This window comes from Gavia stellata, chromosome 8 (genome assembly GCF_030936135.1).
Source record: "Gavia stellata isolate bGavSte3 chromosome 8, bGavSte3.hap2, whole genome shotgun sequence".
NCBI classification, from domain to species: Eukaryota; Metazoa; Chordata; class Aves; order Gaviiformes; family Gaviidae; genus Gavia; species Gavia stellata.
In genome coordinates, this window is record NC_082601.1 from 44828277 (window position 1) to 44845895 (window position 17619).

The 17619-nt window shown below is 49.1% G+C and overlaps 1 pseudogene; it reads right to left on the minus strand.

Annotated features, from left to right (window-relative positions):
• Positions 1-14143, minus strand: part of LOC132317437 (hydrocephalus-inducing protein homolog) — a 77720-nt pseudogene extending 63577 nt beyond the window's left edge.
• Positions 14144-17619: the final 3476 nt, after the last annotated feature.

Genomic DNA, 17619 nt, shown 5'->3' on the forward strand with positions numbered 1-17619 from the left:
TTACCAAATCTATTATCACGCAACAGTATTTTGCACAAGCAAGATGTTGAGTTCCTTTACCTCTGAGTGCTCATGCGGTAGCGGGCCTCCCGGTTCCCGATGTTGCGAACCAGCAGTGTTTTCTGGGTGCTGTACTTGACGGGACAGACACCGAAGTTCAGCTGGTCAGGGAAGTCCAGGATGGCTCGGGCACCTATAGCTCGGATCGGCACAACGAACTTTTCCCTTTCCGTGATGCAGGTGAGCTGGTGGAAGTAATCCTGCAGGGAAAGAAACAATCTCAGCACAGTGCGTTTAGTACCATCCCCACAGCAGAAGGAAAGCTGCTGTTTTCTAGGACTCTAACAGGAGCATCCAATAATATAATACTCCTTTTTGCCTTAATGACCTTTCAGTCCAGTAGCAGGACTTGAACAGGGCTGCTAACTCGCAAAGAAGGAACAACCCCCTTGAGTCACCTGCTTTCCCAGCAAGCTGGCAGAACCAGACAAAAGCATCTGACACTTGGATTCTGAGGCACCAAAATAGAGTCATTTCATGTACGGGATTACAGCAGTTAACAAGAACCTGCCTTGATCGCCACTGCAGACTATTAAAGGCACCACTAAGAACCCAGTTGTGCCACAGGGCCAGCTCCAATCCCAGCAATGCAGTGACCTCCTTGAAGCTTGGCAGGAGATGCTCAGGTACATTTTCAGAAGGACTTTGCCACATGCACAATCAAGAGTCAGTCTGGTGAAATACTTAACAAGTTGGACACAATACTTTTTTTCTATCAGCTGAGTGTAGGGTACAGGTGTATTTCCCGCCCCTTCCCATAGCATTATGGAGACAAAGCTGGGGACACACACCCTTAAAAGGTTATCTGATCCACCTCCCCACCCCAGAACTGGCTCAGCTCTGTACCCACACTACTCAAGAGATGTTTGACAAGTACTTGAAAGCACTAACAACTCCACCCCTGCCCTCAGCAGCCTGTTCCAGCTCTGCCCTAGGCTTAAAGAGAGCTCTTCCTGTGTCTAATCTCAATTTCCATTTACATCTCCTCCTAGCCTCAGGGGAGGCACCAAACAGCTTTGCTTCCCCTCCGCTGCATGACTGGTGTCTTCATCACCTCTCTTTTGTACAGTCTCCAGAATAAGCGACTTGCTGCCTTGCTAGCACGCCTCCCTGAGGCAGGTCAGACATCCCGACCAGAGCAAACTCAGCTCTGCTATTCCCAGTCATTGGCTTGCTCAGAAAAGAGACAGACAGACACCACCCCCCCTCAAGCTGTCTGGCATTTCGCAGTAGGGAGGTGAATCAAATCACCAAAATCATTCTGCTGTAGGGTTGAGCAGATCGATCTCCAGATCTACAGTGTGGCATAGCTGGGCTGGAAGTATCACCTTGCCCCCCCGCTGAAAGCAGTGGTAAAACTGTTTAGTAGGGCCAGGAGCCATTACCTCCAGCAGCTCTTAGTGACCAGTTGATAAAAGCTCTGCCTCTTATCACTCACTTGCTGTCCTGATCTTTTTTCCACTCAGTGCTTTTATCTCGTTTGGTATTTTTATAATTGTTGAAGCAGCAAGCAGACAATTTAGGATTTGCACGCAGCAGCAAACCCCCTCAACCAGACAAGATTTGGATTCCTCTGCCCTTGGGATTTCCTGCTCCCATACCCATCCTCTCCAAGCCTGCAAGGGACCTACAGCAGCCAGACGAGGCACAGACACAGAGCTACAGCTTTAGCACAACAGTTAACACCCAGTGCCTACCAACCGCCTGCTCGGCTGGGGTTTAAGGTTGCAGTAACAGACGCTGTCACATCCAAGGTAGAAAAAGAATAAAGTAGTATCTTTTATTCTGGGTATCTCAAATATTCACACTGGATATTGCAGAAGGGCTTTTGCTTCTCATGTTTGGAAGGTAAAATACCAGGAAAGGAACTGCAGCAAACGACCTACAGACTGGAAGATCACATTTCAGGAATGCATTTCATCTTCAGCAAGTCCTTCTGAATTAGCAATTTTGTACTCAACCTTGCAGCCTAAGCCCTCTAAAATAAAAGCTATGGGCAGCCCATGTGAATTTAAAGCACCTATTAGCTGGGTACTTCACATCCTGGACTGTTTAGATCCTCAGAAACTGCATTAGCAAATAAAGAATCCTATTTACTTTTTTTTGTTGTTATTTTGGCCACACTCCTCTAACAAAGGCATTGTAAATCCAATTGAAATCTGCGTGCCTTATTAAGTCTGGGCATGCCATATTTACTTATCTCTCCCTTCCAGATGCCAGGTAGGCAGAGGAGGACGCAAGGAGTTCAAATCAGCAAGGGGATAAAGAAAAAAGAAAACTTCAACAATTGGAGGCATTTGAGGGAAGTAAAAGGAAATAATTTTCAAGTCATTGTCATCGCTAAGGAGCAGATCAGCAGCAATGTAAATAAGAGCCCAAGGAATCAATCCCCCCAAAAGCAAGCACAGGCAGCCTTCCCAGCTCCGCTGCTGGTGAGGGGCACTGGGACTGCCTCCACAGCAGCGCCTGGGGAAGGGACTTCTCCAGGTGTGCGAAGACAAGGCTAAAGCAACAAGGATTTGGCCTCACAGAGACAACCGCGACCTTTGAGAGAGAAAGCTGCCTCTTGCCATTCACATACACACATGTTGTGTGCTGAGCCCCTTCTCCAGGGACACCCTGGGATGGTGCATCCTCTACAAAGCTTGACTCAAAGCACTTCAGCACGTGCTGACCCTTCAACCACACTCTAGGACCCCAAAGTGGGACCTCGCAGCAAAGTTGAATGCAGCGTCAGGCCAAACGGGGTGGGGGGGGGGGGGGAACCAAGGAAAGAGGGCTGCTAGGCAGAAGCTGGCTGCTCACACTGCTGTGAATCCATGGTCCTGTAAGCTTTTGAAAGCTGAATCGCCCTCCCCTGGAAAATCAAGGCTGCAATTCTCCACAGCAGCACTGCCCTGTCTTACCAACTCTGCTATGCACTTACTCACAGTCTAGGGGTACAGTCCAAGCCAGTTTAAAATCTTGTTTGACTTTGCAACTGCAAACCCTTAGCAGGCTGTTTAAAACCAGGTCTCTAAGTAAACATGCCTGGGTGAGGGAGGGGTTGCATCACTTCCATGCTTTAAAGACCGTTGTGTTTAGATGCAGCTTCAGGCTATAGATTTTCATGAAAATACCACTTCATGCTTCACACAGCTCCGCTCTCAGTTTCAGGGAAAATACAGTTCATTGTACGATAGTTCCTCTTCTCTTACTCCCCTTTGATAAGCAGTAAGTTACAAGCTCCGGCCTGCAAAGCATCACCGATGGCATTTGAATTAGCACCCGCTGAAATTAAAGCAACTGCTTGTATCAAAGGTGTCACTTCAAGCTCTTTGCAAACTCAGGCTAACATTCATTACTGTCACAGAGATAGCAGCCTTAACTGCCCAGTATGCCAGCAAACTCGGATGTCAGTTTTACTGTAGAACCGATCCTAAACACCTCACTGGGTTCCTTGCAGCAGGCAACTGCAAAGAAGAGATCCTTGTAGCAGGAGGTAGCATAGTAAGTCAAACAGGGCAAGCTCCCTGCTGAAACCATGATACCATCAAGGCTGGAAAATAAGGGCTGTTAAAAGAGAGGAGGGAGGCTGGAGGATGAAGATGGCTTCAGACGAGAAGGGGTACCCCTCCTCCTGCCTCCCTCAGCTACCAAGTGACAGGATGCTTTGAAATCAGCCCCTTCGCTCCAGGTTCATTTTGCGCAGGGCCATTTGCCTTGATCTTCTGCCCCTTTCCTCCTCCCCGGAGTGTTCTTAAAATTATACTTGGAATAGCTTCCGTGTGCTACAAAACATCTAACACGGCTGGACTGAATTTTAAAGGAGTTCATTTCAGTAATGGAACAGCTCATCGTCCTGTCATATTTCATATTAATCAATGAGCATTAATTCAGCCTCCACTGAGCATCGGTAATGAATTTTGCAAACCTTACAGACTGAACTTGGATTGCCTGAAAATATTGTATTGCTACAGTGAAAAGAGCAAGAAGACAAAACAGAATAGGCTGTGCTGTGGTTCTATAGTCGTCTTCCTTCCTTCTTCCTTTAAGATAATCTATTGATAAGCTTAAAGGACACACAAATGTCAGTATTTCTGGCTGTTGCTTATTTGCCAGTCAGTTCCACAATGGTTTCCAGTTAGGCAGAGACTGTCAGACCATCGCGCAAGGACACCCGGGAACACAGGTGGCACGAGAACACCCCCGCTGTACAACCGGAGCCATAAAACAGAAATGCGTCAATCAGAAGCAGCAAGAACAACTAATTGCACATGTTGCCCAACAGAAGAGTTAGCATTTCATATTTGTAACACAAGTGCCAATAAAGAGACACGTCAGCTATTTATACACTTTCTGACAGTCCAATCACGTGGCACATTCCCAAATGACTGCGAGACAATAGGAAACTGCTCATTTTTCAAGAAAGGCCTGCATGGCACATGGCATTTCAGCCACTAACAACTCCCATGGTCCTTTTAGTTAGGGCTTAGCTGCAATTTTACTCCCCTGAATCGTGAGAGACTTCACTGCAGTCAGACGTACCCTGGGGAAGAACAGATTCAAATCAAGAGAATTATAGAAAGCAGCTCCACACCAGGAAGACTTGCCAACCTTGACAGAGGGGTTTGTACCTGCATCCCGATTCACTGGGTTGTCCACAATCCCAGTGGATCATGGAGCAGCAGAGAGGCAGAGGTTGTGCCAAGGGAGCACTCATAAGCCTTCCACAGCTAAACCACAGATATTCTGCATGCCAGCAACTGCAAGCCCAACGCAGGTGGCTTTACAGAACCATTTCCCAGAGCCTGCCTCTTCGCTAAGGGGTTTTCAAGGTGCTGTGCACCTCCTGACCACGCTACTGATGCATTTCTAGCTGAGCTACAGCACTTGGGTACTTCGCTGACTCACGCTCCACCAAGGGCGAGACAAAATGTTCGATTTGTACAAAATTCTGATTCGGCTGTATAAAACCCCACGTGCTCCTCACCGAGCAGCACGCACCCCTCTCCCAATGCCCTGCACAACCCCTGCACGGGGCACAAAACCCAGTTCAGCAGAAACCCGCCAGGCTGTCGCCGAAGCTGTGCGGAGGACCTCTCGCTGGCAGAGCTCCCTATCCAGATGCTCACCTGTTCAAGGGCAAGACAAGGGACAAAGTATTGGACATTAGTGCTCTTGGCAGTTATCTCACCCTACTTCTACTTGTGGTGATTGTTCACGTGTTGCTCTGCTGCCTCTCGAAACTTGAAGAGCAGCACTTTGCCGCCCTTCATGGGCACCCATTTACCTCTTCCACCCCAAAAATGAACACTAATTTATACTAATAAATCACATTTTAAAGGCACCAGTGTACTTTGCAAAGCCTACCTCAGTGACATTAAGCTCTCGTGTCACTTGGGTAGCATGGAGAACTGCCCGAGGCCAACATAATTTTTACCCTAAATATTAATGATGTTAAATAATTTCTCAGTCCCTCCAAAGGAACAGATTATTTCACAAGCATGGGGAGCCAGGCACCACAGGGCATTCCCTCTTCAGTTTTCTATATCCATACTGTTTGAGGACAGGACAAAGTGTTAAACTGAATCTCAGCTGCAAATGGAAGATGAGAAAACAGCTATGCCCAAAGAGATCTTGCACCTCTGGCCTGCTGCAGAAACACCAGCTGACTCAGAGCTATCCCCTAACCTTGCCTCTCCAACAAAGTCATGCGAAAAACAGTGCTAAGGGGTGGGAGGGTGCTGGTGGAAGGAGTCAGCCTGCCTGTCTTTGTCTGCCCGCAATGCTTCCTCCCTTCCCTGCCATGGACTAAATCCTCTGTATTAACAAGCCTCCAGGTAACAGCACCGACCCTTCGCATCACAGCACTGAGAACCAGACTTGCCAGGGCCACGGCACTGGTGTTCAAACCTCCAAGCAAAAGTATGTGTGGCACGGAATAGGCGCCAGGTGACAGAGCAACCACAATAACACGCATGAAGACACAGCCACACCGGTATTACTGCCCACAGGCTCTGGGGTAAGGTGTCTGCCTGCAGACTGTACCTGCCCCTTTAGTCCTATACGTGCTCTGCCAGGCAGATGTCTCACTGTCATCTGCAGCACATCAACCTCCCGCTGAGTTAAGGACATCTAGAGCTCAGTGGCTCTGCACTAGCCTGGCTCCCTGCCACAGGCACAGCACTCCCTCTCCCCTACACTCGCAGCTGGATCGCAGACAGGCAAGTATCCTCAGGGACAGCACGGCTGCAAGGCTTGTAAACACAGGGGATGAAAAAGCATCATCTTTGCTCCAGTCCAGAGCCAGGCAGGGAAGTGGCTGCCAAGTGGGAAAGAGAAAACCTCTCTGGATCTACTCATGCCTCCAGGATTTTCCATAAGAATTACACTCCTGCCATTAGATGGCTAAACATCTTATCAACACCCCTCCCTGCCACTTTCCTACTGTTCCACGTGCACCTTCCCTCACGAACGCTCAAGAAAGCACAGGGAGGAAAAGCACAGCCTGCGAGTCCCTGCTGCAGCGCCTAGCAGCACCCTGCAATGCCAAGATGTGACCAGCTGCAGCCTGGAGCAGACCTCACAGCAGGGTGTCGACTAGAACCGGCATGCAAAAAAAGCGATTACTTTAGACACAACGTTCAGCTGTGTCACTACTGTGTCCAACGTGATATACATTAAGGTGACTGCAGTTTTCAAAGGTGGTGGTCCTCACTCTGATCAGGCTTACTTCAGGTCCCCCAAATAACAGGTCACTTTTAAACAGACCTTTGTATTTATAATTAGTGGAGCAAACCCATAATTATGCAGCAACGCACAGATACTACAAACCGACACCTTGAGAGGCTGCCCCAGCACAGACAGTAGACTCTCTTATCCCTGAAGCCAATAGACATTACGTTAAATGTGCCAGCGCTGAAGGATAAAAACAGTCTGGAACACGGAAGAGCCTCCAGCCTGTGAGAGCATAATCTTCACCATGGGGAAAGAGTTTCCCCGAGTTCTAGATCCAGCGCAACCCCACCAAAACCAGGACAGTTCCACAAAACCCACACCAGATGCCCTGGTCTGAATCTGGCCCTGCAGGTGCAGCTTCCCCTGAAGGCACCAACCTCTTGGCACCTCCAGTCTCACCTTGTTCTCCTCAGGGGTGAAAAGAATGCGGAAAGTGGAACGCATGCCAGGTGCTACCTTACGGCACATATCCTTCGGGCTGATCAACTTGAAATAAGGCGAGCTCTCCAAGACGACCTTCACCAGCCGAGGAACCTGCAGGAAAGACATGAAACTATGACTTTGCCAGTTGTGGAAACACGAGGAGAAGAGACCTAGCCATGCCCTGGTGACATCCTGCCTCAACCACCTTTCCAAAGCCCTTTTAGCTCTCGAGGTACATACACATAATACACAAGGGTGGACCTGAATCCCTTCGGCTGGGGCAAAACAGCTCCAGGCCAGAGGCAGTAGGGCAATGCCCTGCTGTGAAGGAAGTGCCAAGCAGATAAGACACCAGCAGCATGGCGATACGATACCAGAATCAAGTCATCCACATAGTCAACAAACCCAGAGAACCTGCTTGCTTCTGCCTGCGCACATCCATGCCATCACACCTCTAAAGGGGGAATGTATCATCTGAAGGCAAAACAGGACGTGTTATACTGGGGCAAGGAACTTCTAACATACCGGGTTTGAGCAGGGCAGTCAAGCTGCAATGCTACAGAGTCATGCAGGCAGACCAACAAGAGAAGGAGACCACAGACATTGTGGCCTTACTGGGAATAAAAGCAAGCTGAGGAGCAAAAGGAGGAACATAGGAAAAAAAAGGGACAACCCCACAAACAAGGAGATGGCTAAGAGAATTTAAAGGGGGCTGTAGAGAAGCAAGGAAGCAGCATGATACTCTACAAGGAAAGGCTGATGCAGAAGATCAGAGCAGTCAACTTACCACAACAATGGCAAGCCAGACGACCCCCCCAGGCTGTGCCTATCAATTATGGGCTTCAAAGGCATTTTCTGCCCTGAGATACATGACCAGCACTGACTCACAGTGTGGTTTCATTATTAAAAGCCAATCTCAGCTCTCCGGAGCCTCTTGCTGCCTGCTGATTGTAGCCAGGCAGCTGCCAGTGCAGGCAAGGCAGATCTCTGGGCATTCCTCCCCACACCCGGGAGTCCCTGCAGGCACCCTGCTGCAAGTTTCTGCCCTCTGGGATGCCACAAACACAGAGACTGCACACAGGCATTTTCTAGCACACGGATATCAACCCCTGAGCACCAAATCTCATCTCAGAAAGTCTAAAACAGGTGATTTTGACTGACAGGCAGCTTCACTGGGAAACAACGAACCCACATGAGGCTTGGCAAAAGTGGACATTCATTTTGCACCACCCACCCGAGCCTGATAACCCACGGCCGAGGCAGTCCTGAACTCTCCAAACACCCTTTGCTCCCAGCAATGCCCTGGGGCAGCGAGTTCCCAGAGCCAATTTCACACTGCAGACAAACATTTTGGTCACCAAGTCCCTTGGGAGATGAGTTAAGACCTTCAGCAAAAGCCACCCAGAAGACGTGAGGAGCAGCCTGAAGACAGAAAAGCACTTGTACAAAACACAGGTACAAACAGGAAGTATGTAGCAAAGCGCTTCTGTATTTGAATGATTACAGAGCCTCTCTTTGGAATACACTTTGCTGTCAGCTGGATTTTGATGGAGCAGACAGCACCAGGCTACCATGCAGTATAAGTCAGTATGATTCAGAAGAATCTGGGAAACTGGTGAGAAAACTGAGACAGAGCACATGTTGCTTTTCTCTAGGACATTATCAAAAGCCAACGAAAGTAAAATATAATAACCTCTCTTAGGACTATCATCTCTAACTTTGTGTACTTAAATATGCCAAGGATTTTCCTTAGAGCCAATCTTACTTTCACACCAGCACTATCCAATGGTTGAGGTCTTACTAGCTTCAAAACTAATTCGTTTTGGAAAAAAAAAATCAACAGTTCACACATTGCCTCCTCTTTACAGGGCATACAAATCCCAAGGTGCAGCTGTACAAGTTTAGGATTTTTTACTGGGAAAGGCAGAAATGTTGATGCAGATGTTCTTTTCCACTTGAGGGAGCAGGAATAGAGCAAATTAACTGTTTGCCTGTTGGCTGGTACTTGACAAAGACAAACATTTTGAAGTGCCACATGGATAACGGAGCAACTGAAGCCAAAAGACTTAGTGGGAATGAAGCAGAGCCATAGGGAAAGAGAAACTGAGGCACACTTTAATCAGGAAAGGATACCTACAGCAAAGAGCGCCCAGAATCACTGTGGACCACATAAATGGTATCCGTGGGGCATGGGCATCCACGCTGCATCTTTCCAATATCCCCGAGCTGAACGCCAGACCAGGAATGGCACAGCACTCTCCAGGAATAACTGAGGGGCCATGCCTGCATCCTCCCTTGCCAAAGGGTCTTCTTTTCAACCGTGTCCCTGTCAAAACCTGGCATCTCACAATATACTTTGACTTCTCTTGCTGTTCCTCCACCTGCCATATGCCCCAACAGCGCGTTTTTGTCCACCTGTTTGTTTCCCCCAACAGGGAGATTTGGAGAGGGGGTTAATTCACCCGCTCTCGTGCACACTTCCATCTTCCCATCCTGCCGCCCTCCTCTCACGGATACGTCTTACTCTTCAGTACACAAGACTGTCTTTAATTACACCTTTCTTTTTCTGACCCCTCTCTGCTGCCAGCACACTTACTGTTACGTGTCAAGAGAAACCCTTGCCTGTACAAAGTTCTCTCCCAGAGCACCTTCTAACTCAGCTCCTTTCCTCGCTCCTCTCTTTTCCCACCAGCTTGCTCTTGGCACATGCCTCACTCCATCAAATATTTCCCCTGCTGAAATTCAGAAGGTCTCAATTCTCCTCTTTACAGTGGAACAAAATTGCTGACGTTTTTCAACTTTTCCCTTCTCAACTTCCTTGGGAAATCTCAAAATGATCACAATTTTTTCAAGGAAAGGTGGAGATCTTCAAGAGCATGTTACTGTGGATGGGCTGTGGTTCTCCAAAGGGAAAGCAGAGAGCCACGTTGCCTTAGAAAAACCTGGGCAGAACTGAATTAAACTTACCAGGAGCCTAAAGTGGCCCCTAAAGGCCTCCCACTGCTCCTGCTAAATCAGTCCGCTTCCACTGCTGTTTCAAAACACCCTTTCTGGAGTGCTAACACCACTAATTGTAACTTATTCCAACCTGAAGCGGAGAAGACTCAACCCCTGTGCTCTGACAGTGAGCTGCAGAGGCAGCTAAACAGGTTGTGAGAGGCAGAGATGCCCTGCCAGAAACCAAGATTAACCAAGGAGCCACCAGGACACGATACACACTCGAGGTAAAGCATGAGGGCAGGTACGGACTGTACAGCCCTCGACATTCCCCTCAGTCCGGGGATTTCGAGAGGAAGGATGCTGACTAGAAAAGCTCCTTTGGGCTAGATACCACCACCGCATGGCCAAAATCAGGGGGAGAATCTCCAGCATGGGAAGATTTCCACCAGCTTGCAAAATAAAGGTGCTGAGACATTTGATTCTGACGTGCTGCGCTGCAGCAGATAACTTGCTATGCTGTATACCACGTGAATTACACTGCTCTCCTCTTCCAGCACGGCGTTAAACCTCCACGTCCCAGCACTTACCTTGTCGGTGTTCCTCAGAATCAGCGGCGCTTCATAGACCTCGCAGGGGACGTAGCTCTGAAACACCACCTCTGATGGAAAAGGCTGAAACAAGCTCTGGTCCAGGTCAACTGAGGAGAACTGGAGATGCAAGAGAGAGCAGTGAGAGGTTCAGCTGCTGGGAAAAAGATTCATGAATGAGATTCCTACATTGATCTCCCAGGAAGTACAGTCTCTTGGTGACTATGTCTGCCCAGCTCACACTAGGGAAACAGGAGCTCACCCACCTGTGTTCTGAGCTCAGCAAAAGTTTCTGGGCCACGCTGAGCGGGCTCAAGCTAAGAAGCTCCTTTGGCAGGTGTTTCTCCAGGTTTCCTTCTCCAAAATGCAAGGCAGCGCTTACCTCCAGCAGAACCCTGTGCTAACGGGGTCACACAGCTCCGGAGCACTTACTGAAAGAGCCATGAGCGCTCATGGAGAAAGCGAAACCCAAGAATTTACGTGAGACTCCGTGGGAAACCATTTCGGGATGATCTTTGCTCTGAGACAGAGAGACCAAGTCCCACACATCCCCAGATATCATTTTTTGATATAGAGCCTAGAAATCAGTAAGAAGAGAACAGTACCAGAGGAGGTAAGGCCAACAAGAAAGTAACAGTAGTTAGGAAAAAGACATGTGAGGGGAACATTGGATGGTGATAAGGTTCAGCTCTTTTCTCAGCATTACTGGGCAACTTGAGTTCAAGACTGGACTTGAGATCTCCTTTTGCCATGAGCTTTAAAAGGGATGCTTTACTGTATTCTATTATTGCTCTTAATTAACACCACTGCAGAAGCATGGCTGAAAACATACACAAACAACAAATGCTTACAGAGCAGAGGCATTACTTTGAGGAAATTCCTCCCTGCTTTGTCTCCCCTCTTCCAGCTGCACTGCTCCCCCTCGAAAGACATGGGCAGGTCTCCATGTGTGGCTGCGGCACACTGCCAGTTATTTGTGCACTCGTCTGACACATTCCCAACCTCCCGTGCTGTCTAGGGCAATCCTTAACCAATTCGTTACAGGTCTCTGGCTGGCAATTTTCCACTCAACAGCCTACCTCAGCAATCTACCCATTTGGACTGCGTGTTGTACTGAGCAGTCCTGTAAGAAAAGCAGCTTTAAAGTAAACGTTGATCCAGATAAAGCACCTCCACATCGCCTCTGCCCAGCGTGATTCCCCTGTATATCTGGCAGCCTGCAAATTCTAACACCCTGCAAGGGTCCCACACATTGTTCCAACCCAAAGCATTAATGCAATTGGTTTTGTTAAATCTTGAGTAATTACCGTAGGCCCTCAGCTTTCAAAGGCCAATGCTGCCACCGTTGAGGGAGTCCTATGACCCCAAGCATTTGACAGCAACTGTACTGAAGCAAGATGTGACTATTTCAGCAGGAGGATGGAAAATGGCAAGCTCGCACCCTGGTGTCCTGCCCCAGCCTTCCCCCAGTATCGGGCTTTAGCACTGGTAGCTAAATTCCAGCAAAACCCACCAAGTTCAGCAGAGGTTATTCATATTGGCTACTAAGCATATCAGGACTTCAATGCCTCATGGGGGAAAAATGTTTTACTTTTCCCCCAGCAGAAGGAACTCCACCACCACCAGCACTTCACAGAATCACTAAGGTTGGAAAAGACCTGTAAGATCATCAAGTCCAACCACCGACCCAACCCCACCATGCCCACTAAACCATGTCCTGCAGTGCCATGTCCACACGTTCCTTGAACACCTCCAGGGATGGTGACTCCACCACCTCCCTGGGCAGCCTCTTCCAATGCTTCATTGCTCTCTCCGGAAAGACATTTTTCCTAACAACCAACCTAAACCTCCCCTGGCGCAACTTGAGGTCATTTCTTCTTGTCCTATCGCTAGTCACTCGGGAGTTGGAAAGGACAACAGGACCTAGTCACCGAGGTATTCAGAGAAGCTGGAGGCAGGCCTGTCACAAGCACGCACCCTCTTCAAATGTCACCAACAGCAAGGAAAAGGGCAGGAAAAGGCTACCTTTTGATGGGAGGTTTCACTCATGTCTAGAAGCTGGATAATCCGGGGCCGCCTCATCTCCCGAGTGCTGGCCAGCCTCTGCTCCGTGGTGAGAGACATCTCCTTCAGGAAGGCCGAGGGAGTCAGCTGAAATGCAAAACACCAGCAAGAGTTACACAGATGCCTTTGGTCAGAAAGGCTTTTCTTGTTCAACTGCCACTGATGAATAATTTGTGATCACAGCCACTAGGATACTCCTGGAAGTCCCCTAAGTTACCTGCTGAAATATTTAACATCAGTAAATTAATGATATAGAGCCGAACACACACGCTCTAACCAAGTGGCTCTGTCCCGCCGTTAGCTTCTCCTTCGCGATTTGATGTGACATGTTTGGGGATTTCTGCTCTTCGGGCAATTGTTTTCTTTTTAGTTTTGCTGCATTGAGCCAGTGACCTTTGAAGACAGTGGGGAGGAGTTATCAGAAATCCCCAAACTCTATCCTTGCACAATGCTCACAACCAACACGTGTGTGATGTCACAGCTGGGTGAGTCAGAGGAAAGCAGAAAAGCAGCGTTGTGCCAAGACTGACGTGGAAAGGAATGGGTCCAAGTTTTAGTTATTTCTTCTTAATTAGCACTTGTTTTCTCTCTGTTCTGGCCTCACAGACCCCTCTGCAGAAGTACACGGAGATATCTCGTTCACAGAGCCTGAGCACTAGGTCATCTCCAGTCAAGTGAGCTCCAGTCAGCAAAGGGGACATCTTGGATGGGAAGGAGGAATCGCCCTGACTCCACTGCTGTTTGCAGGGCTGGATCCGTGCTCCACACAGGATATGAGATACAATTACTGTTTTGCAACCTGTTCTGTCTGGGACCAGCCACGTCTTCAGGCAGAGCTCGAGCAGCCCACCACATGCCCGGCTGCCTGGAGGACAGGTACGATCAGAGCAGCACTGGCAAGTATGCCTACGCGACAGAAGATATTACTGCCCACAAAGGAGGATGGAACGAAGCACACACTCACGCTTCAGCTATGCCAGTGCAATGCCCAGGACATTCATTTAACTTGGCCTCCAGGCAAGACTCTGGACTTTCCCCGAAGCAGCACGCACTCCATCCCCCACTGCACCATGACAGCCACCTCCGGCAGAAGCCGGGCAGCAAAGCGATGGGGAGGTGGGGTCCAGCTTCACAGTGCTGCTAGACAACACGAGGGGAAGGCGCAGGAGGGACACAGGGGGAGTTTCCAGCCTTAACACAGGTCCTGCCAGGCCACAGCAGGTACTTACAGTTACAGACTCCTCTATCTCTCTAACTAGCTTCGGATAACGGGGTGCTACCACTTTGCTCTGGAATCCACCAGCCATTTTGGAGGACCCCATGGACAGATGCATCTTGCCAGTGGCCATCTCTCAGCTCACCTGGAAGGAGCAACAATAGAACTTTGAAACTCTAGAATCCCATTCACGGCAGAGCCAGAGGACACACCCACGTCTCCAGGCTGCGGCATCCTTCCGAAGTAGAGAACTTAAGGCCTCCCCACCCTGTTCCGTGATTAGACCATATTTAAGTGGCACAGTCAAAATTCATAGCAGTAAAACCCCAGAACAAACATTCCCTGAGCCAAAACAGCCTCTTGCTGTGGGTGCTGTCCCACGAGCCACAAACACACACCAGGGCCTGCTGGCATTTCTCACCTTCCCCCGCTTCCATTACTTTTGGAATCCCATTTACTGGCATTATTAACCCAATCTCTATTAGTAGCCAAGCTGTCCTTTATTCCTCTTCACAAGTTTTCCGGTGGGAACAGAAGGAAGGTAAATGTCACTTAGCTGCTTCATTTTGCCAGGGCAGCTGACCTGATGTGACTGTGTGCCTGACCCTACTAAGTGCTCAGAGTACTATGAACAACATTAAACCCAGGGATCGCTGCTGCCCCCAGCATTAATAAAATCAGACTACTTGCCGACTTTGCAAACCCAATGTCCACCCTTTGTGCAAAGAGCCTGGTGATGCTTCCAACTAATGGAGCGTAGAGTTCAATACTCTGATTAAGAACTATAGTTTCTCAAGGCTAATTTGGTTGGTTTAAGTTACAAAAATTATACAGCAAATATGACTCCTTCCAGGCATGAAATTACCACAGTGCCCAAGAACGTTTCTCCGTGGAGAACGAGGGCCCTCATTTTCACTTATTAACACCCAAACTGAAGGCTCTGGTGAGCAAGCAGAAGGGGACCGGTGCTCTCTGCAAAAAGCAGCTTTCTTGGATTCTCTCGGCTTTTGCACACAAAGCCCGCGGGGGGGCTCCAGCGTTTCCCAAAACACACACGGTCTGCCAAAGCTGCTTAATTTCCGATGGCAGAGAAGGTGAACACTACAGATTATTACTTTTTCGAGCTAACGGGGACTTTGAGGGATAGGAATACACTGCATTCCCAGAGAGCACAGCGGGGAGGTGTCGCTGCAGCTGTACGCTACCAGCCAGAGTGCTGGCAGCTGAGCAGGGGGAGGCCACAGCCAGCTTGTCCAGTAGCTTCTTCACCATAACCATGGCTCTTGATGGATACAGACACCAGGCAGCCCTGCCCAGCTGCCATTTTTGAACAGCAACGGACCCGAAATTAAAATCAACATGGGTGTACATACTTTGCAAGCCTACACACACGGTTCAGGATGTCCTGCAGGATGTAGAAGACTGCAGCCACCGCTTTCTGACCCAGTCTTGGGCTTCACCATGCTTGGAGGTGGAAAGATCATCCCTCTCACAGAGCTTGCTGCCAGAGACACAGCTGTAGCTGAGACAGGGAAGACCAAGTCCCTTCCAGGCTTCTTCCTCAGGACAGGGCTTATCAGTTCCAAGAACACTTGCAAGCTAGCCACAAAGTGAAGCATCAGCCATCTTCCCGAGGGAAGAAGACCCGCGCTTTCAAAAGGAGAGCCCAGAAGCTGAAATTCACACCACCACGGATGCTCAGGACCACCAGCTCAGAGGAGGTACAGGGTTTACATCACTGCTCCTTCTCCATTCCTGGGGCTGTACATACAACCCCACAGGGACCAACAAGCCCCTCTTCCCTTGCCAACACCCTCTCTGCCCCATGACCTCACCTCTGTTTTCCTTCACAATATCCAACTCTCACCATCAGGTTCACCTTGGAGCCACCATTCACACTTGGCTCTCAGTTGGCTGCCTGCGTTTCTGGCTCAAAGGACACATTTCAAGCAGCACAGACTGCAGCTAGTCCCAAGCAAGCAGAGAGGGGGGGATCACACCTGCACACAGCCCAGCGCAGAAGCAAGCCACCCACCTCAGCACTTCAGACAAGCCACCCTTCTCCACCCTAGCAGGGTCTGACCAAACCAGGCTCTTGGCCCTGGTCTCCTTAGAGGCACAGCTAACAGTCCATGCAGGGAGCTGCTCTACAGGGCTCCAAATCCTCCCCCCCATCCCCTGAGAAGCCTTGTTTACATCGCTCTTACCCTCCTGCAGAAACAAAAGAGCATACAGCCAAGGGCAACAGGCAGCCATGTTGCATTAGTAACCTCTCCTTTGCTGCAGTGCTAGAGGGACACAGAGCACTATCAGCCGGCATCCCCAAAAGCCCTGCTGCAGGCTCTGAGATGAGACCTGACAGCACAGGCACCGTCTAGCTTCCAAACACCAACACCAGAGCCCCTGGCGGGGGTTGAAACAGGCACATCAGAAACATAGCTGTCCTGTCACCAGTGCTGCACTCACCAGATCAAACCCACAGAATAATTGGACACGTCTGGTGTCTTGCAGAGGACAGAGCCACAGCAAAGGCAAAGACCAGAGCTGCAATGAGGATCCAGGGAGAGCAGGGAAGTGCTGGCGCAGACAGCTTACACCATCACAGGGATGCAGATGGGAGCATCCACTACCCCCACTTCAACCCATAAAGGTAAAACTCCAGCACTTGGTTAAAGAAAGGAATACGACTGCAACACTCAGTCATTTTAGATGCTATCAAAACTTTTCCTCCTGAATAACTGCAGTGACATCACTTACCTAACTGCAACCTCGTGAAGTGCCAATCATGAAGTCCCAAACAGGCAGCCCATAATCCTCTTTCTCCGGGCAGGGTTCATACTTGTCTTCTGAAAAAAGTAGGACAACAGAGTTGGCCCCTTTCCCTTTCAGCCATTTTTCCCCCTGCCTTCCTCTGAGCAATGCAATCCCACATTGCAGGGGAGAACATCGGGTTTTTTGGTAGCACAGACCTCAAGGCACAGCCCTGGATTTGCTTTCTCCCTTTTTATTCCCATGCTGGAAATCCATTTTGTTTCCTCACTTTTTGCTCAGTTTACATCTCACTTCCAAACCTGAACTGCTTCTCTACTCCTGTTCTGAATCAAGACAAGATTTCAAACGCCTACATTTTGGAGACCCTGCCATTTGCCATACAGCCATGAAACCCCCCCAAAAATAAATTGTTTTTTCCCCACTGCTTTTTAAAACAAAGTCCTTGGCCCCAACAAGTGTCATGCCTCCTAGGTTTTCTTTTTCCTTAATACTACGAAACCATTTAATCCAGCCAGCTGTCTTTGCGCAAATGCAGAAGAACATTTATAAGCCTCAAGAAGTTAATCCCATTTCAAGGGGAATGTCTGACATAGAGGTTAGCAAGGCAGTAACGGGGCTGTGATTGCCCGGAGACAATGCACAAGAAGATGGGTAGGCTCTGGATGGAGGTTCAGGCCTGACTCAGCAAGGTACTGCCACAGCATCTCAGCCTGAACAAGGAAACGCAAAGATGTCAAGGGCACTGATCACCCACGCAGTTACGGACGGTTCGATAGCTGTTCCTGGGACTGACACTACCTTAATCCTTAGTCTTGGCCTCATGTTTATTATAGTATT